Source organism: Ursus maritimus, unplaced genomic scaffold, assembly GCF_017311325.1.
Source record: "Ursus maritimus isolate PB19 unplaced genomic scaffold, ASM1731132v1 scaffold_8, whole genome shotgun sequence".
In the NCBI taxonomy this organism is placed as follows: domain Eukaryota; kingdom Metazoa; phylum Chordata; class Mammalia; order Carnivora; family Ursidae; genus Ursus; species Ursus maritimus.
In genome coordinates this window covers 38,103,341-38,125,531 of record NW_024426996.1, presented here as the reverse complement: position 1 = coordinate 38,125,531, position 22,191 = coordinate 38,103,341, and the positions used below count along the sequence as shown (strand labels likewise).

The 22,191-nt window shown below is 38.1% G+C and overlaps 1 pseudogene; it reads right to left on the bottom strand.

Annotated features, from left to right (window-relative positions):
- Positions 1-369: 369 nt before the first annotated feature.
- LOC103672820 lies at positions 370-1,510 on the bottom strand (annotated as a pseudogene).
- Positions 1,511-22,191: the final 20,681 nt, after the last annotated feature.

The window sequence follows — 22,191 nt, the reverse complement described above, 5'->3', positions numbered from 1 at the left end:
TCTCTTCCTTTTTACCTTTTCCCTAATTTTCTCAAGCAACATTTTTCCTTTGGTTTGACCGGTTGAACTTGTAAAGATTTGGAACCTAAAGTGAGTATCAGTTCTTACTGGACTAGCACTTGGGAAATGCAATCCTAGAAAAGGCAGATTTTTACTGAAGTGGGTTGACAAAGGTAAGCATCCATTTTCAACATGACGATGTCCTCCATGTTAATCAATAGGGTAATGGCTTCTCTTTGCTGGATCACACCAGCCAGCATGGTACTGGCATGCTCCGTGGTGAGGTACTACAGAGCTATGTGCACAAACACCCACCCATTTAAGCTTTCAGTAAATACAAAGCATTTTAAACCATTTCAGTAAAATAAATTAAAAAAATATTGCATATCTATTGGCCTGTTTTGCCTCTTGAACTGGCTTGGAGTGTTGTTCATGACAGAAGACACAACAGTTAATTAATGTTCCTCCTACCTTCCTCCATGGAGTTGCTAGTCCATGCTCCCTAGGTTTCAGTACTTGCTGCTCTTCAAGCCTCAGTGCCTTTTTTGCAGCAATAATTATTCTTCATTAGCATCGCCACTGCCATGGGACCAACACCCCCAAGGACTGGAGTGATGTAACTAGCTTTCTTTCTGACTCTTTCAAAATCCACATCTCCAACCAACTTGGGTTTAGGAGTTATGGGACTTTGAACTCTGTTCCCATGTGGATGGCTGCTGCTCCCTTCTGGATCATATCTGCTGTGATTGGATTTGGACTGTCTGCAGCAGAGACCACAATGTCTGCAAGAATTATATGTTTCTTTAGTTGGTCTTTGGGAGTGTATCAATGAAATATCATAAGAGTGGAATCACCTTCAGGGCATTCCTGTGCCTCACCTGTGTGTAGTACTGTTGCAATGGGCATTCCAACATTTTTTGACCTCCCACCCACAACCACATTCTTCCGTAGGGATGGAATGCTAGTTCATTTAATTATTTTCCGGACACCCCATGGGGTAGCCAATAACATGGAATACTGGTCCAAACGTGTTCATCCTAAATTAATTACATGAAATCCATCAACATCCTTGTCTGGAGAAACAGCATTGCAGATCTTTCTCTCCTCAGTGTGCTCTGGAAGAGGCAGCAGAACAAGGAGGCCATCTGTGTTACCATCGTTATTTAGATTATTGATTAAATTCAACAGTTCTTCCTCGGAAATTGAAGCTGTTTTCACAATTGTCTCACTGTTGATTCCCACTTCTGCAGCTGCCTTGGTTTTGTTGAGGACGTAGGAGTGACTTGCTGGATTCTCACCAACCAGAACCACACTCAGGTGTGGCCGTTTGTCACCCAATGCCACCCATTCTTCCATCTGCTGCTGTACTTCCTGCTTGATCTCCTGGGCCAGCTTCCTTCCAGAAGTGACAACAACTTTATTTCCAGCTACCAAGAGGTGGAAGGCAATAGCTCTGTGCGGGACAGAGTGGTTGGGTGGCCAGTGTGGACACCAGGGAAGCAGCAGCCATCGCCCACACTGATGTTTGCGTCAGGCTAGATATATCACTTTACTCATGTTGTTAATCTGTGTTAACTACCCGAAACATGCTGAACATTTTGCTGGTATCCATGCCTGTAGTTTACTTTAATTTTCCGCATTGAGATGCTTCATGTAAACATTATAAATTTAAAATAGTTTTGACATCAGCACTCTTTTTATAGTCTCAACCTTACATTTATAGCATGCATGAGTTTATATGCCGAGACTAATGGGTCCTATTTCAGACACTAAAAAATTTTACTTTAGCTTTATCAGTAGGGCATTGCCCAGTAGATTCTTAAATGTTGACTAATGGCTCGGTGAGAGTAGCTTCAGATGTGGGAGGTTCAGAGTATTGTGTTAAAGGGCAGTTGCTGAGATCAAGGCTAAATGGTGTAGCTTCTGGAGTGTTTATATCATCCATATCCTATAAAGCTGGTTTTGGAGAAGTGAAACATTAGACATTTTAATCAATATTTCTTAGAGTAAATCTCCGAAGAGATGACAGCAAACGAGAACCCATCTTCTGGCAAAAGTGAAAGGAAAGTGAATCATTTTTTTTTCAAAAGAAGTAATGTGTGGAAAATGCTTTCCAACTGTAAAGTGGTGCATAATTGCTTAGTCTTGAAATCACTATGATTGTTATTAGGGCTAGTTTGAAAGTCAATTGCCTGTCTCAGCTCAGCCAAACTACTAGGTCTACCATATTGTCCCATGACTCAAGACAAGCAAATTCCATATGCCATTTGTAATGGACTGTATTACTAGCTATTGTTTCTAGCTAACAGATCTCTTTTTCTCTTATCCCTCTACTCCCCTCCCCTTGTATAAAAAATACCCATGTCTGAACGTCCATTGTCACTTAGGCCTGGCCAAGCTTAATTCTCCTTTTTTAGGTCAGAATAATTTGTTTGGGGATCCAAGCAGAATCAATCATAATCCTTCCCTGGGATTGGAGAGAGACATTCTCTTTTCTACGGATTTTTGAGATGAGCTTTATGATGGGCCAGCTTCCTTGGATGCATTGAGGAAATCCATGGGTAAATTTGTAATACGATAGAATTAGAATAATACACAGAGAAAATCAAAGTTGAGAGATGGGGCAGGTTAGAGAGAGAGAGCTAATAACATAATTTGCGTTACTTGATCCAGTTGTGTCTGAATCTAGTAACCTCTGAATTAATCAGTTTCATGGATTAATTCAACCTTTTATACTTAAACTATTTTTAGTTGGTGTTCCTTCCCTTGCACTGAAAGTCTCTGACAAATATATCATTCTTCTCTAGGATATTTCAGCCACCAATCCCTGTGATCTCATTTTTTTTCTTAGTCCTTATTCCACTTTCTTTCCTTCTTTTCTTTTTCTTTTTAAAAAATATTTTATTTATTTATTTGACAGAGAGAGACAGCGAGAGAGGGAACACAAGCAGGAGGAGTGGGAGTGAGAGAAGCAGGTTTCCTGCTGAGCAGGGAGTCTGATGCGGGGCTTGATCCCAGGACCCTGGGATCATGACCTGAGCCAAAGGCAGCTGCTTAATGACTGAGCCACCCAGGTGCCCCCTTATTCCACTTTCTAATTGCATGATAGTTTGGTGGTTAAGTATAAGGACACCGAACTAGATTACCTGAACTTGAATCTTGGCTTTTTTGCTTATTAGATATATAATCTTGGGCAAGTTATTTAACCTCTTTAAGCTTATTTCTGTATCAGTAAAATGAAATAATTGATTATATCCACTTTTGTTAAGGATTAACTGAGTTAGTGGTTGTAAAGTGTTTAGAAAAGGGCCCGATGCCTGGTACTGTTTCAGTAGATGTTAGCTATTTTAGTATTGGATTCTAAAACAGAGAAAAGATAAAAATATTTTATGTTTGTCTTTATTGTCTCATTTAAAATTGTTATATATTTTTTTATTTTAATGTTTTTTTATTATGTTAGTCACCATACAGTACATCCCTGGTTTCTGATGGGTAGTAAGGAGGGCACGTATTGCATGGTGCACTGGGTGTTATACGCAACTAATGAATCATCGAACTTTACATTAAAATTGTTAGATTTTAAAGGATAAAGAGCTTGCCTTTTTGGCTTGCGTAGATTATGGCACCTAGCGTTGTGATAAGCATTGCCCTAGTTTACTTGTTCCCGTGCTACATAGTCAGTATAGGAACCTGTCATTCATAGCCTTCTTCCTGATTTGCTTGCCTTGATCCATTTCTTGGTATACTTAACTTCTCTTTTGACCTCATTATTTTCTACTTGACTCAAGGCTCTTGCTTAACTGTTCTTTTCCTTTTCTTGACTATGATTTTTATTCTACTTCTTATGATACTATTTCAACCCACCACCCTTCTCATTAAAACCCTTAATGAGAAGGGTTCTTATTAGGCTTATCCAACCCCCGTGAGCATAGTCAGGGCAACATTCAATAAATATTTACGATTAAGAAATTGTAGAACACAGCCCAAGCTTACAGTGAAGGGGAATTAACTACAAACTGATTGTATGACCTAAAATAGACTCGTGAAACTTGTGTTTCTCAAACGCTGTTATTTGCTGCGTGGTGTCTTCTGCAACCATTAATTTTCCTTAGTGGTAAGTAATTTGAAAGTATTTTTATATTAAAATAAACAAGGATGTATTATTGAATATAAAACAAAATTTACATGGTTTTAGAAAATGAAAACATACTAAAGAAATGTCTTCATTTTTCTGTGTTGGGCCTAAGGACTCAAGTACCTTGGGAATGTAAGTGGTGGGATATAAGTTATTGTTCTTTGTTGTTAAAGATACCTCTGTGAAGACATTTGAGAAGAACAGTACAGTACTGTAGATTTCCTTTGTCAATGTTAGATGGGCTCATGTTCACAACAGTCAGAACTTAGTAATAGCTACTATTTCTTATATGCCCAAAACCCTGCTGCACATTTTACAATAACATATAATTTGATATTCACAGCAAGTCTTTTTTGCAGAGAGGAAACTGAATGTTAAAAAAGTTAAATAACTTGAGTGAGGTCTCATAACTATTTTGTGTTGTGACTTGGAGTCAAATCCAAGTCTGTAAAGCTTAACTGTCGTGCACAGCCTATGAGAAATAATTCAGAATAACCTTATTCAAGATGATTTATGGACAAGTGAAAACATCAGCTTCCTTCAGTAAGGGCCAGCTTGAGGTCTTACAGGAACTTCCAGATAAAAGGAAGAAGGGAGAGAAAGAAAGCAGAATGTGTATGTGTGTGTGCTTATATGTATATGTATATAAGCCTATATATAAACACACACACGTGTATATATGTATATAAAACAACTGGCTTGAATTGTAAAATATCCCCATATCTGAAAATTGAAGTGATTACCATTGTACCTTCTGCCAATTCAGTTTTAAAACCAGCTAGCTTTTGTTCCAGGAAAGGATGCTGTGGGATTTGCTTTGTGTAAGTCATGTTCTGTTCGGCCTCAAGCACACTTTGGTGAATATAATGAATACCGTCATCTTGATGGACAGTTTTCCGTGAACATTGTCCCCCAGGATTACATTTCTTCAACTAAAATCATTGGAGAAGGTCAAATAGCCTGCTTTATTGTACATTATTTACAATAGAAAATTTATTAAATTCTTTTCCTAAAACTCTTTGATAGAGCTGTTTACCATCATCACATCTTCCTTCTCTTTTTTTTCCTTTGCAAAGGTTGACTTGGCAAGAATTTTATTTCACTTTACTACACTATGGACCTTTGTTGCATGTTCTCCTTTATTTTGGCAAGTGAACCATTTTGTCTATTTGACTTAAAATGGTCCACTATACTGTGTGATAGACAGCAAGAACACGGGCTAGCATATTTTCTGTTTAGACGCTTGATCCTCATTGATCTACATATGCAAAGCTTAATGAAAACTTGTAAGTGTAAAAGCTCATCTGAGTTTCTAATGTTAATATTGATTCCGTTTGTGAGTGCTAGAGCAGAGAGTCAGACTGTTTCTCAGAGTATTCCATGGAACACATATTAGTATCCCAAGATGCTTGTGCAAAGGGCTTCAGTGGTCAAATGAGTTGTGGAAATGCTGTATAAATATATCTCGTCTAACATCATAGTATATAAATGTCTCATTTTGCAGTTAAAAGAATAACTAACTTTGTTTAACCCAGGGTCTTCTGAACTTATTTGTTTGGGTTTGCAAATACTGGTTCTCAACTTTCCGTGGCACTATTGTTTCTTGAAACATGCTTTGGGAGATACTTACCAGTACCTACTGGCTTTGAAGTCAAGTTGAAACTGGGTTAGAATTTAGCTCTATTATTTGGGTAACATATTTGTCCTTCCTGAGTCAAAGATGCCTCTTTTGGGGAATATATTTACTTCACAGAATTGCTGTTAAATTAAGCAAGTTAACACATCTAAAGTAAATAAGATACTTGGCATATATTTTAGTTCATCTGCTTCTTAATCTTTGCCTTCATTTTCTTCAAGCAGCTGTTGTAATTTCGTTTTATGAATTCTTCTTCAATAATTGATCTAGAAAGGTGCTCTAGACCTAAATTCATCTGAAGTAAATGTGCCCTTCTCTTGACTATATATTCAAGTATCAAACACAAAATGCATTCCCACTACAGTGATTACTCTGCTTAAAAACAAAGATAATAGGGGCGCCTGGGTGGCACGGTCATTAAGCGGCTGCCTTCGGCTCAGGGCATTATCCCAGAGTTCTGGGGTTGAGCCCCACACAAGGCTCCTCCGCTAGGAGCCTGCTTCTTCCTCTCCCACTCCCCCTGCTTGTGTTCCCTCTCTTGCTGGCTGTCTCTCTGTCAAATAAATAAATAAAATCTTAAAAAAAAAAAAAAACAAAGATAATAAATAGTCCCCTTTTAATGCAGATGTGAAAAACATATGGTTCCAGGGAAGGGAGTGCAGGATACAATCTCTGGGTTTTGCACCTGACATTAAGTTCCTCAGGTGGCCAAATGCTAGGATTATCAGAGAAAACTAAAGAAAGTCCTTTTAAACCTGTGTGAATCAGCATAGAAGTAATAGATAATCCTGGTATATATGTCTGAATAGGGTACTATCATTAGAAAAAATGAAAAAAAACTCTAGCAATAGCCTGATAGGTTCTGAGCTAGCAGTTTTGCCTTTGGATAATGATTGTGATTGCCATCTACCCTGAGTATCTCAACCTGCTGAATTATTGGCCTTAGAAACAACCAGACTGTAAAAATAAAACTAGAAGGACTATACTACCATTTGTAAAACTGCTTGTGGTTCTGGTTGTTTGCCTTCAAGAAAAACCTAAAGAAAAAAATTCCAGATAAACAAATATACCTTGTTTATGGTGCTGTTTGAGAAATAATTCTAGGTGACCTGAGCGGCAAGTGTTGGCTCATTATGCCTCTGTGATACTGAAAGGGGGTGCAGGTACCAGAAGGAAAATAATTAATAATAATTTGCATCTGGAACACAAATAGAATTCTGAGAATGCTGCATTGAGGTTCCCATCAGTTCATACAGAAGCAGACTCCAGTGCACAATGTATTCACCTCACATCAGTTGCCTCCACTGTTTTCTGCCTCTCTCTGTTCATCTCTAGGTCTTAACTCCCTTGGAAGAAGGTGTCAGTTTAAGATAATCCTTGGGAGGGCTCACCTAGCAGATTTAAGTTTTTCAAAGTTAATCAGAATGGTGCATGTATGAGACAAATCAACTTTGCTCTTACTAAATTGTAGTCTTTTTAATAGCACAACCTTGGAGTGTTACTATGCCGGAAATCCCACTATTTTCCACTGAGGAGGAGAGAAAGTGATAAAAAGTGTGAGAAGGGAAGAAATCTTATCTTTCTAGTCCTTATGAATCCCCTTAATGTTTATCCTATTGCCTGAACATTTGCTTTTGATCAACTCATTTACACACTTTTCCTCTTTAATAGAGAGAAAATATCAGGGATTATGAGGAATTTATGGTGATGTGTGGTCACTGAGATGTAGTTTAACTGACAGTGCTGGCTTTGGATTCAGCTAGATCTTGCTCCGAGTACAGGCTCTACCACTTACTGGCTATGTCTCTTGATCTTTGAGATGTAGTTTTCTCGAATTAGGTACGGACACAGTGCTGTAATGGACATTATACTTGCTTTTCCAGCATCTATTCTCCTCCCTGGGAGTAGGCTTGACATCATTCCCAGCTCTGTGCATAGCCTGTGTTTGACATAAGGCAGTAGTATCCCTTGCCACAAAGATTGGTTCAGGGATGAGCAATGACATGAGCCTAAGTCAGTGCATGGCATTGCACTGGCCTCTGTGATTGGTTAAGGTTGGTCCTATCAGAACTATGTAAAACTCATTTGCATAAGATACACACTGTTCTTGCTCTGATTGGTGTGGTATATAGTTGAAAAGTCTGAGATTCTATAGCAACTTTTTTACTGCCATGGAAGATAAAGCTAGTATACAGAAGTAGAAAGTGAATGGCAGGAAATAGAGACTGAGCTTGATCATATACTTCCAAAGCTTGTCCTACCTCTGGAATTTCTAGTTACCTGGGTGAACAGATTCCCTTTTGTTTAGTCCAATTTAAATCATGCTTTTGTTATTTGCAAAATAAGGAATCCTATCTTATAAGTATATTGTATCTGACATGTCTGTCACATAGTGACAATCAATATGGAGTAAAATAGAGAAAGGGGGAGGGAAAGTATTGCAGTGAGGGTGCTGAATAACTACAACTGAAGTCAGGATGGGCTGACTAAGAAAGCAGTCTTGAAACAAAGACCTGAAGGAGGCAAGTGAACAAGATGTAAGATCATCTGGGAGCCAAGTGTTCCTGGCAGATGTAAGAGCAGATACAAAGGCCTGAGGTAGGGCTCTGCCTGGTGTGTTCTATGAACAGGAAGGAGGCCAGCATGAGTGGACTATGGGGAACAAATTGAGAGTAGGTGATAAAGTCAGAAAAGTAATGTGAGTTAGGTATATTGTGAAAGGTCAGGAAACCATTGTAGGGATATTGGCTTTATTCTAAGTTAGAGGGGAGCCCACTGAAGAGTTACGAGTAGAGAAGTGACGTGACATGATTTAAAGGATCATATGGGTATAGTTTTGAGTATAGACTGGGTGAGGTGTATGCTAGTGGCAGATTGAGGAATGGCAGAAGCCAGAAAGCCAGTTAGGAATTGATTACAGAATCCGGGGAAGATAAGATAGTCTCTTAGGCCAGGATGGTAGAGTAGAGGTTCTAAGAAGTGGACAGAGTCTGACTGTATTATGATGGTAGATTTTAGATGATTCACTGTTGGATTGAATGTGGGGTGTGAGATTAATAGTAAACAAGGATGACACCAAAGATGCTTTTTGTACGGTAGGGCTGTGATAGTTAATGAAATAATTCATAAAGGCCTGGCACATAATAGGCTGTTGACTGGTAGTTGTACAATAATAATAAATATTTACTAGCATTGTCAAAGACTTTGGCAACCCTATAGACATAAAGGCAGCAACAGATATCTTTAATAATAAATAACATTAGTAAAATATAATGTCTTTTTGTATATTTTGTCATTGAAGCCTTAGAAAACCCTGAGATAGGTATTTTTATTACCACTTTGTAGAGGGAAAAACCAGGGATGTGATGGGTAAATTGGTTTTGGTCATGGTTCAATAGAAATGGTTATCTCATTTCAAATCTGGGTCTTGTGACTCCAAATACAATTCTGCTTTCACTATAGCATTCTGCTGGCCTTCCTGTTCAAAGGTGACATTTTTCTGAGCTCATTTTTAGGTTGAGTGGTAGAATTGAGAGCAATCCGTATTTTTTCTTACTGTGACATACCTTTATAGGCAAACCACATTAAGGGTTTTCACATGTGGCTTTGTAGAGGTATTATCATAATGAATAACAACTGGATTAATTAACCCTTAGTAAGTGCCAGGCATTGGTATTATTTGCATTATTACGTGAAGTACTTCACTTTAGTTTCCCAGAAACTTTCTGAGGCAGTAAATCAATCATGGTCCAATCAGGAGTTAGAAATCACACCAGTAATTTCATCTAAAGAATTATTATTATTATTATTATTATTTTTAAAGATTTTATTTATTTATTCGACAGAGATAGAGACAGCCAGCGAGAGAGGGAACACAAGCAGGGGGAGTGGGAGAGGAAGAAGCAGGCTCATAGCAGAAGAGCCTGATGTGGGGCTCGATCCCATAACGCCGGGATCACGCCCTGAGCCGAAGGCAGACGCTTAACCGCTGTGCCACCCAGGCGCCCCTCATCTAAAGAATTATTAAACTAGCAAAAGGTGATTAACTACTAAAAGGGGTAAAAGAGGCCATTAAAAAATAGAGGGAAGATGAGGGACTTGGCAAGATGGAAGAGTAGGAGGACCCTGAGCTCACCCTGTTCCACATTTACAACTAGATATCATCCACATCCAAGTCAATAAACTGGAGAGCAATCCAAAGACTGGCAGAACAAACTCCACAACTAAATATAGAGAAGAAGCTGCATCTGAAAGGTTATGAAGTTCAGAAAAGTAGAGGGAGGCTGTCCCCAGGAGGGAGGGAGTTGTGTGCACAGAGAGAGAAATGGGCTCCCAGACCAGGGAGCTCACACATGGTAGACTAATCCCTGTAACATTTGGATTTAAAAACAGGAGGGGTTGAATTTTGTGAGTTTGTAAAACTGGTGGGACTTGGAACTTGGAGCTTTAAAAGTCAACTGACTCAGCACTGGGCTAGCCTGGAGGGCAAGTGATAGTTGGGTTGCTGTTCTTAAAGAGATAGCAGCTTGTGTGGAGAGGCAACATAACAAGAGCAGTTTATACAACATGGGGGGCAAACAGGAGACAGATCTGTTCACACTGATTTCTGAGTGTGTTGGGGGACAGATGCCTTTTGTCTCCCCCAAACCCCCAGTATAAACACAGGGCCATCTCTGGGAGGTGGGACTGCACAGACACTTGCTACCTAACCTACTAGCAGTGTGCCATGCTAAGTTCTCTTAAGGATTCACCCACTTCAAGCCTGCTAGTCTAGGCCCTGAGCTCAGGGCAAATTTTGTTAAAGCTGCACGTGGCCCTGCCCACACCCCACCCAGCCATTAGGTGCACAGTTGTTATCCTGCACTGTGTGCACTGCACAGCCACCATGACTTGCCCAGCCTCAGGCCCCCAGACATCCTTGCCCAATGGGCCTGGCCGTGCCCAGCAGTCACTACCTGCCATGTTCAGCCTTGCCCCCTGGCTACCCTGGTGCATAGCCCCCGGACTCCACAGTGTTTTTGGGGGTCCAGCATAGGAGTACTCCAAAGTTCCCCAGTGGGCATGCCCTGTCAGAGCTGGTCTGTCTGGATCCCACTAATACCACAGAGAATAAGCACAGCACAGCCCGCAATAGACAGAGAGTGAGTGTAGATGACTGCACTGAAAGGAAAAGTGATTCAGACCAAGAGCACTCTTCTGAAGTACCAGGTTCTGGTGAACAGGAGACACTGCACTCTAGGGCACTCTAGGACCTCTTCTTTATAAAGTAACTACTTTAAAGAGCAGAATATATAGCTGACTTTCTTAACACATAGAAATAGATATAGAGATGTGGGCAAAATGAGGAAATAAAAATTTATCCTAAATGAAAGAACAGGACGAGGCAATGGCCAGAGATCTGAGCAAAACAGATACAAGTAACATGCCTGAGAGAGAATTTAAAACAATGATCATAAGGATATTCACTGGACTTGAGGAAAGAGTGGAAGACATGAGTGCAACCCTTAACACAAAGATAAGGAATAGCATAGCAGAAAAAAGGGGCTCAATAAATGAAATGAGACACGTGTTTGATGGAATGAACAGCAGGATAGAAGAAGCAGAGGAACAAATCAGTGACTTGGAAGACAGAGTAATGAAAAGTAATCAACCTGAACAGAGAAAAAAAGAACTGTGCAAAATGAGAATAGATTTAGGGAATTCAGTGACTCCATCAAATGTTAATAACATTTGTATTACAGTAGTCCCAGAAGAAGAAGAGAGAAAGGGGGCAGAAAATTTATTTGAAGAGATAATAGCTAAAAGCTTCCCAAATCTGGGGAAGGGAACAGACATTCAGATCCAGGAGGAACAGAGAACTCCCAACAAAATTAGTAAAAGCAGACCCACACTGATGTGTTGTAATTAAAGTGGCAAAATATAGTGATAAAGGAAAAATTTTGAAAACCACAAGACAAAAGAAGGAAGTAACTTACAAGGGAAAACCCATAAGGCTGGCAGGAGATGTTTTCAACAGAAACTTTGCCAGCAAGAAGGGAGTGGCATGATATGTTTGAAGTGCTGAAGGGGAAAAAATCTGCATCCAAGAATATTTTATCTGGCAAGGCTATCATTCAGAATAGAAGGAAAGATAGTTTCCCAAACAAATGAAAACTAAAAAGTTCATGACCACTAAGCCCTGCAAGAAATATTAAAGGGTACTCTTTGAGTGGAAAGGAGAGACCAAAAGTGACAGCATAAAAGTAGGAAACACAAAAACAGTAAAAATGATTATTTATGTAAAAAATCAGTCAAGGAACTCAAAAAGTAAAAAGATATAATATATAATAACATTTACCCAAAATGTGGGGAGTGGAGGAAAAAAGAATGGTTCAAATTTAAATGACCATCAACTTATATAGACTGCTATATATAGAAGAAGTTATATACAAACTTACTGGTAACCACATATCAGAAACCACTAATAAATATGCGAAGTATAAAAAAGAAATCCAAATATATCACTTAAGAAGATCAGCAAACCATGAAAGAGAAAAAGACAAAAAAGGATCAGAGAACATCTTCAGAAACAATAACTAAACAGGTAAATGCCAATAAAATGGCAATAAATACATATCTGTCAATAATTATTTCGAATGTAAATGAACTGAATGCTCTTATCAAAAGACAGGGTGACAGAATGGATGAAAAAACAAGACCCATCTATATGCTGCCTACAAGAGACTCATTTTAGGCTTAGAGACAGCTGCTGATTGAAAGTGACAAGATGGAGAAATATGTATTATGCAAATGGACGTCAAAAGAAAACCAGAGTAGCAATACTTATTTTGGACAAAACAGGCTTTAAAACAAAGACTGTAACAAGAGTAAAAAGAAGGACACTATATAATAATAAAGGGAGCAATTCAACAAGAAGGTATAATAATGTAAATATTTATGTACCCAACATAGGAGCTCCCACACGCATAGAACAGTTAATAACAAACATAAAGGAACTAATCAATAATAATACAAAAATAGTAGGGAACTTTAACACCCCACTAACATCAATGGACAAGTCATCTAAACAGAAAATCAGTAAGGGAACAGTGGCTTTGAATGACACACTGGACCAGATGGATTTAACAGACATATTCAGAACATTTCATCCTAAAACAGAAGAATACACATTCTTTTCAAGTGTACATGGAACACTGTTCAGAATATATCACATATTATGTCACAAAACAAACCTCAACAAATTACAAAAGATTGAAGTCATGCTATGCTTCTTTTCTTCCTTTCTTCTTCCCTCCCTTTCTTTCTTTCTTTCTTTCTTTCTTTCTTTCTTTCTTTCTTTCTTTCTTTCTTTCTTTCTAATGTTTATTTATTTATTTGAGAGAGAATGTGAGCTGGGGGGAAGGGCAAAGGAAGAGAGAATCTTTAAGCAGGCTCCACAGTCAGTGGATCTCAGGAGCCTGAGATCATGACCTGAGCTGGAATCAAGAGTTGGATGCTCAACCGACTGAGCCACACTGGCACCCCTACCCTGCATCTTTTCTGACCACAATGCTATGAAACTAGAAATCAACTAAAAGAAAAAATCTAGAAAGACCAGAAATACATGGAGGTTAAAAAACATGCTACTAAACATTGAATGGGTCAACCAGGAAATAAAAGAAGAAATAAAAGTACATGGAAACAAATGAAAATGAAAATACAATGTCCAAAACCTTTGGGATATAGTAAAAGTGGTTCTAAGAGGGAAGTTTATAGCAGTATGGGCTTAATTCAAGAAGGAAGAATCTCAAATAACCTCAACCTAAAGGAACTAGAAAAAGAACAACAAACAAAGCCTAAAGCCAGCAGAAGGAAGGAAATAATAAAGATTAGAGCAGAAATAAATGATACAGAAACTAAAAGAACAATAGAACAGATCAATGAAACCAGGATCTGGTTCTTTGAAAAAATGGACAAAATTGATAAACCTCTAGCTAGACTCATAAAAAAAGACTCAAATAAATAAAATCCCAAATGAGAGGGAAGAAATAAAAAACCAACACCACAGAAATATAAGAATATTATGAAAAATTGAATGCATAGAAGTCAAACTCAGTACACGGGAAACAAATAATCAAATCAAAAAATGGGCAGAAGATATGAACAGACACTTTTCCAATGAAGACATACAAATGGCTAACAGACACATGAAAAAGTGTTCAAAATTATTAACCATCAGGGAAATTCAAATCAAAACTACATTGAGATACCACCTTACGCCAGTTAGAATGGCAAAAATTGAAAAGGCAGGAAACAACAAATGTTGGAGAGGATGTGGAGAAAGGGGATCCCTCTTACACTGTTGGTGGGAATGCAAGTTGGTACAGCCACTTTGGAAAACAGTGCAGCGGTCCCTTAAAAAGTTAAAAATTGAGCTACCTTATGATCCACTACTGGGTATTTACCCCAAAGATACAGACGTAGTGAAGAGAAGGGCCATATGCACCCCAATGTTCATAGCAGCCTTGTCCACAATAGCTAAATCGTGGAAGGAGCCGAGATGCCCTTCAAAAGATGACTGGATTAAGAAGATGTGGTCCATATATACAATGGAATATTACTCACCCATCAGAAAGAACGATTTCACAACATTTGCTGCAACATGGACGGCACTGGAGGAGATAATGCTAAGTGAAATAAGTCAAGCAGAGAAAGACAATTATCATATGGTTTCACTCACTTATGGAACATAAGAAGTAGGAAGATCGATAGGAGAAGAAAGGGAAGAATAAAGGGGGGGGTAAACAGAAGGGGGAATGAACCATGAGAGACTATGGACTCTGGGAAACAAACTGAGGACTTCAGAGGGATAGGCTGGTGATGGGTATTAAGGAGGGCACATATTGCATGGTGCACTGGATGTTATACGCATGTAATGAATCATGGAACTTTACATCAAAAACTAGGGATGTACTGTATGGTGACTAACATAATAAAAAATTATTATAAAAAAGAAAAGAAGTTGGACAACCTAAAAGAAACAGATAAATTCCTAGAAACATGTAAAGTACCAAACTGAAACAGGAAGAAATAGAAAATTTGGACAGATTGATAACCAGCAGAGAATTGAATCAGTAATCAAAAAACTCTCAAAAAACAAAAGTCCAGGACCAGCTGGCTTCAGAGGCTAATTCTTCCAAACATTTAAAGAAGAGTTAATACCTATTCCTCTCAAACTGTTTCAAAAAATAGAAAAGGAGGGAAAACTTCCAGATTCATTCTTTGAGGCCAGCATTACCCTAATACCAAAACCAGATAAAGACACCACTAAAAAAGAGAACTATAGGCCAATATCCCTGTTCACCATAGATGTAAAAATCCTCAATGTAATACTGGAAAACCCCATCCAACCATACATTAAAAAAGATCATTCACCATGATCAACTGGGATTTATTTCTCAGTTGCAAGGGTGGTTCAATATTTGTAAATCAATCAATGTGATACAACACATCAATAAGAGAAAGGATAAGAATGATATGATCATTTCAATAGATGCGGAAAAAACATTTGACAAAGTATAATATCCATTAATGATCAAAACCTCAACAAAGTAGGTTTAGAAGGAATATACCTCCACATAATGAAGGCCATATAGGAAAAACTCATAGCTAACATCATCCTAAATGGAAAAAAATGGAAAGCTTTTCCCCTAAGGTCAGGAATAAGATAAGGATGTCCACTTTCACCACTTTTATTTAACATGGTGGTGGAAGTCCTAGCCACAACAATTAGACAACAAAAAGAAAAGGCATCCAAATTGGTAAGAAAGAAGTAGAAGTTTCTCTATTTGCAGATGACATGACACTGTATATAGAAAACCCTAAAGACCCGAACAAAAAACTGCTAGAACTGATAAACAAAATCAGTATAGGCACAGAATATAAAAATCAATGTACAGAAATCTGTTTCATTTCTACCCACTAATAATGAAACAGCAGAAAGAGAAATTAAGAAGACAATCTCATTTACAATTGCACCAAAAATAATAAGATATCTAACCAAAGAGGTAAACCTAAGGAAATAAATCTAACCAAAGAAGTAAAAGATCTGTACTCTGAAAACTACAGAACACGTATGAAAGAAATTGGAGCAGACACAAAGAAATGGAAAAACGTTCCATGCTCATGGATTGGAAGAATAAATATTGTTAAAATATTTATAGTACCCAAAGCAATCCACACATTTAATGCAATCCCTATTAAAATACCAACAGCATTTTTCATGGAACTAGAACGAGCAGTTCTAAAACTTGTATGGAACCACCAAAGACCCTGAATAACCAAAGCAATTTTGAAAAAGAAAAGCAAAGCTGGAGGCATCATGATTCTGGACTTCAAGTTATGTTATAAAGCCATAGTGATCAAAATGGTATGGTATTGGTGCAAAAAATAGACATATAGATCAATGGAACAGAATAGAAAACCCAGAAATAAACCCACATCTATATGGTAAGTTAAACTTTAACAAAGCAAGAAATAATGGCCAATGGGAAAAGGACAGTCTTTTCAACAAATGGTGTTGGGCAAACTGGACAGCAACATACAAAAGAATGAAAATGGACCACTTTCTTACACCATACACAAAAATAAATTAAAAATGAATTAAAGAGCTAAATATGAGACAGGAAACCATAGAAATCCTGAAAGAGAACAAAGGCAGTAAACTTTTTGACATGGACTGTGGTAACTTTTTTCTAGATATGTCTTCTGAGGCAATGAAAACAAAAGTAAAAATAAACTACATTAAAAGAAAAAGCTTCTGCACAGTAAAGAAAATAATCAACAAAACTAAAATGCATCCTATGGAATGGGAGAAGATTTTTGCAAATGAATATTTGATGAGGGGTTAGTTTCCATAATATATAAAGAACTTATAAAACTCAACACCAAAAAAGACATAATCCAATTAAAACATGGGCAGAAGACATGAATAGACATTTTTCCAAAGAAGACATACAGATGGTCAACAGACATGTGAAAATATGCTCATCATCTTTTATCATCAGGGAAATGCAAACCAAAGCCACAATGAGGTAGCACCTCACACCTGTCAGAATGGCTAAAATAAAAAAGACAAGAAACAATAGGTGTTGGGAAAGATGTGAGGAAAAAGGAACCCTCATTCACTATTGGTGGTAATGCAAACTGGTGTAGCCACTGTGGAAGACAGTATGGAGGTTCCTCAAAAAATTGAAAATAGAGCTACATTATGATGCAGTAGTCGCACTACTGGGTATTTCCCCCCAAAATACAAAAACACTAATTCAAAGGGATACATGCACCCCTATGTTCACTGCAGCATTATTTGCAATAACCAAATTATGGAAGCAATCTAAGTGTCCATCAATAGATGAATGGATAAAGAAGTTGTGTGTGTGTGTGTGTAATGAAATATTATTCAGCTATAAAAAAATGAAATCTTCCTGTTAGTAATGTTGGAGAGTATAATACTAACTGAAATAAGTCAGAGAAAGACAAACAGAAACAAAACAAACGAGCAAAGGGGAAAAAAAGAGAGACAAACCAAGAGACTCTTCATTATAGAGAACAAAGTGATGGTTACCAGAGGGGCGGGGGTGGAGGGATGTGTTAAATAGGTGATGAGGATTAAGGAGTGCACTTGTCATGATAAGTACTTGAAGATGTGTGGAATATTTGAATCACTATATTATACACCTGAAATCAGCATAACACTGTATATTAACTAACTGGAATTAAAATAAAAACTTAAAAAATTAGAGGGAAAATAAATTCAGAAGCTGCCACTACCTCTGAGGGAGAGTGAGCAGGAAGGAACTAAGAATGTGGAGGAGCCTCACCCCCACCCCCAGGTTGAGATTCATAACTCAGAGAAGGACCAGTTACACAATGTATGGGGCCCAGTGCAAGATGAAAATGAAATTTGTTGAATTATTGAAAATTTCAAGATGGCAGCATCAGAGCCACTATGCAAGTTGCATGTTCATGAAGATGCCCCTCACTTGGGTTTTGGGAGCTGCATGCAGGCTGCTGAAGGCAAACAAACTTCTTGCTCTTGTGGTCCCTCTAGTCCCCTCCACTGAGAACAGCTTTACATTGTGTCAGCTTAGCAAAGAAGTGTTATATGGTCAGATTCCAGTGTCAAGAGCATGGCAAAGAAGGCTGGATTTGGAGTGATGACATGATAATTGGCACAGGCAAGTACTGTTATAACTCCCTGTTCCAGATGAAAAAAACTATATTTCAGAAAGAAGTCTCCAGGTTGAATGTTATTCGAAATCCCAGATTTCAAAACGGTACCATTTTGCTATATTGCACTGCTGAAATGGTACATTCATGAACTTGACTACCTTAATGGGTGCTAACTACAAACAACCCTGGGTAGAGGGACCTCAGGGCATAAGAAGCAGATCAAGTATCGGGAGACACGTGCATTGTTAAAGCAGATTCAGAGAGAACATCTTACAAGAAACAAGCCACAAGAAATGAACAGCAGGAGACTAAAAGATATCCTTTTATTGTACTTAAGGACAACCAAATAGTTGGTGAGGGGAAGCTTCTTTTTGCAGAAATGTAGAACTATATCCAGCTAATATATGAAAAGGGATAGTATAGTATTTAAAATGTCATCGGTTTTATAAGCCCTAATGATATATGGATATCTGCTAATATCAAGAAGTAAAAAACCAAACATTATGTGCTTCTTGATGGAAGCATATAACATCATTTTAATCTATATAGTCTATCTTTATGTATTTGAGTTCTTTAATTAAAAAATCAAAGAAGGGAAACACTCTTCTTCAAGATGGGAGGGTGTGACAATTTTTTCCACAGAAGTGAAATAAGAGATCCCACGTCTTTCACTTCAAAGTATCCCTGATTCTGAGGCCTGCCTAGTCTTAGCCAAGCTGATAGAACAGAGTGTTTAATAAGATTTTATCGCAGTGTCCAGCAGTGCTTTTTTACTGTAGGTGACTTGAAACGGAGGAGAAAAATGTAAATTTTTCTACTAATTAAAATGTTTCAAGCAAGAAATCTTTCAGGGTATTCTTAGTCTACCGAAGTCCTCTTTATATTTTGCTCCTCAGTAGACATTTCTGAAAACATGTCAGCAAGAAGCAATAGCAACATCAGGAGACTTCCTTCCATTCAGCCCCAGTGCTGTTTAAAACTGTAGATACCATTTTTTTACTCCTCTCGGGGTACTTGCTGGGCATAGTTTCTTACAGTCATGTGGGCTTAGTTGAATTGAATTACATTATGAATTAGGCGGCAAGGTGTCATGAGAAGACCTGGCTTCTCGTCTGTGACCCACCATTAGGTTGTTATGGGACCAGGCATGAGTTATGTCACCTCTATGGGCCTCAGCATCTTCATCTGCAAAATTATGGTAATGCAGTAGAAAATCACGACAACCCTTTCTAACTCTGACCCTGGATGGATAAAAAGGGTCAAACTTACAACTTCTCTTCATGTGGTAAGATAATGTTTGAGATCATAAATTATGTTTTCTTCATATTGTTCCTCCCAGCCCCCATGTCCTTTTCAAGCCTGGGTCCAGGAGAAGTTTGCATCAGGGCTGAGATCTTAAGAGGATGAGAAGCTTTTGTGGATAAAGGCTGGCCAAAAATCAGATGCCCCCCCCCCCCCCCAGACTCCTCAATGCCTTGATCCTACCTAAATTTGACAGAATGTTCAATCCATGGAAGTGGAGGGGAAGAAAAAATCCCAGAAGTGACTATACTTTTCTTTCTACCAGGAGACAGAAATGGAAACACATAGTAATAGTGGAAAATAAGGTTATAGCTCGAATAGTGTGTCCATCGCATATATTATTTGAAACATCCAGTGTAACTCTTCTTGCATCAGCTGATTGTTTTGGCGTCCTATAAAGACATTCTAAATGACAACAATAACAGATTTGACATTTCTGTAACATAAAGTGCTAAGGACTGAATTGTATCCTTCCAAAATCCATATGTTGACTGGACTCATGTGATCCCCAATATTTGGAGATAGAGCCTGTGAAGAGGTGATAAAAGTGACATGAGATCATAGGGTAGGTTCCTAATCTGAAAGGAGTGGTGTTTTTCTATAAGAGGAGGAAGAGACTCCAGAGCTCTCTCTTTCTCTGTCCTGTGAAGACACAGCAAGAGGTGGCCTTCTGCAAACCAGGGAGAAGAGACCTCACCAGAAACTGATTATGCTGGTACCCTGATCTGTAGATCAGCTTTCACAACTGTAAGAAAATAAATATCTGTTTTTTAAGGCACCCAGTCTGTGGTATTTTGTTATGGCTCCCTGAGTGGACCAGTACATAAAGTCTCAGGAAAATCAATGCACACTGATCTATAGTGAACTTTGTTGACATCAGAATGTCTTCAGAGGTAAGCTACAGCAGGATGAGAAGTTTTACTACCAGTTATTTGAAATAATTCAGGATAAAACTCCAGCTAAGATTAGCATTCCTAAAATGAATGAAATCAGAGTAGCAAGCTGTTGGGAGTGGTGATAATTACATCTAAGGGACTGTAAGTAAAATTGTGTGTTCAGTGCCTTTGATTTTGTTACATACCTCCTTCCTCTTTTTTAGAACCTGAGAATTTTAAATGAGGGATAAGTTCAGTTATATCGGATGTGCTGACAAGGGGGTGAAACTGAAGAACGGTGGGACTAAGTGGGGCTTGTATAGCTATTTTGTAGGGAGTTCTGCCTACCTGGGTACAAACACAAGAAAACCTCTTTGAAATTCCTCTAGAACATAGAAATTTCTTCATTTAAATTTCTCCATTTAATTCTTGCTAGCAGCCTACAAACTGTCTTATCATAAGCTGAAATCAAGAAAAATGTGCTATGACTTTAAAGAACGAGGCTCTCCTCTATTTATGATCACCTACATTACTTGCCAAATGGAAAAGAATTGGTTTTAGACAATCTAGCCACAGAATTTTGAGAAATCACCTATGTTTTGCTTAAATTACTAAAATAGTTGTTTGCTGTTTTTATTTTTGGTAACATATATATCTCTTCAATCCAATGTATTTAGATTATTAAAATTCTGTTGTCCCATGAACATACCCAGGGCTAGAGAAAGAAATCAGCTTCAAAAACTACTGACCAATAATAGAAGTTGGTCTGTTGTTATTAAAATTCAACCGAGGAGAATCCACTATAAATTTAATCTGTATGTAGAAAACTGGTTGTTACGTGAAGCCTGTGGCTGCTGGAGATCTGGTTTTTCTCTTTTATTTATCCAAGAAGCCATGATTAAGCCTCATCTTGGTTATATGTTCCTTTTGGCTTTTGTGAGATGGTCATCACGTCCCCTCTGATTCTGGTCATCAGGAAATCAGTGAGTCACAGGGTCTTTTCAGGTTTTGTTCATTGGACCTTTGTCCCTGACCCTTCTGTGTGATATCACAGCGCAGTGTGTGTCAATATTTAAATTGAAACCTCTGGAAAGAGCTCCAATTCCTTACCTCACTCTCAGGAATGATTTTCATAGCCCCAGCTCTTTGTGTGACCTCTGTGTCCTGGTATTTTAAAGAAAGATCAGATGGCATGGTATTGGCTATGATGATGAAGGTTACTAAAAATGACAACTGACCCTTTAATAAGATTTAAAACAGGTTTATTGGGCTGTGAGGTTGTCAGTAGTAATGAGATTTTATGCTCATTTTCTCACATCTCTTTTAATTTACAGCAGATTGGAAAAAAAATTGTTTTTAAGGGCTACCAAAAATGTGATTCATAGCTTCTGCTCATGGATATCTTAAGCTCATTAGAAAATTATGAAGATGCATAATGCCCAGGGTAAACTAAAGACTCATAAAACATTTTACTTAAGGTAAAATTGATTTCAAATGTGCTGGGGAGTGAATATTAGTTAGCCTTAGATTAATTCCCTTTAGCTTGGAGACTACATTGTATGGGGCAAGGTAGTTCTTTAAATTAAAGATGGCATAATTAAAAGTGCAATAAATTGAAAGAATTACTTTATTTCATATAATTTCTATGCAGTCTGGTCTCACTGTCTGATTCTGTTATGGCACTGCTGCCAATGAGTGGTGACGATTAGGTACTGATTTTCAACTGTATTATTCTTCACTGTAATCACCCTTTATTATAACACTTATCTGTAAGGGTACATCGATCAGAAAATGCCCACTAATTACACTGCTAATGGTCAGCAAGTGAGAGGATTATGCTAGAATGAATAGGGAACAAGCTGTAAGTACCTTTGGGATAGTCACTGTAACTACAGCAGTGGTACCATGGGCAATGCTGAATTGGTAGGCAAAACTGTCTGCCTGGAGCCTGTGAGTAGCAGGCATTATTGACCTTTCATTTACTTGGAAAACTGCAGGAGCCTGAAGCCTGATATTAACCAGTGATACTCAGA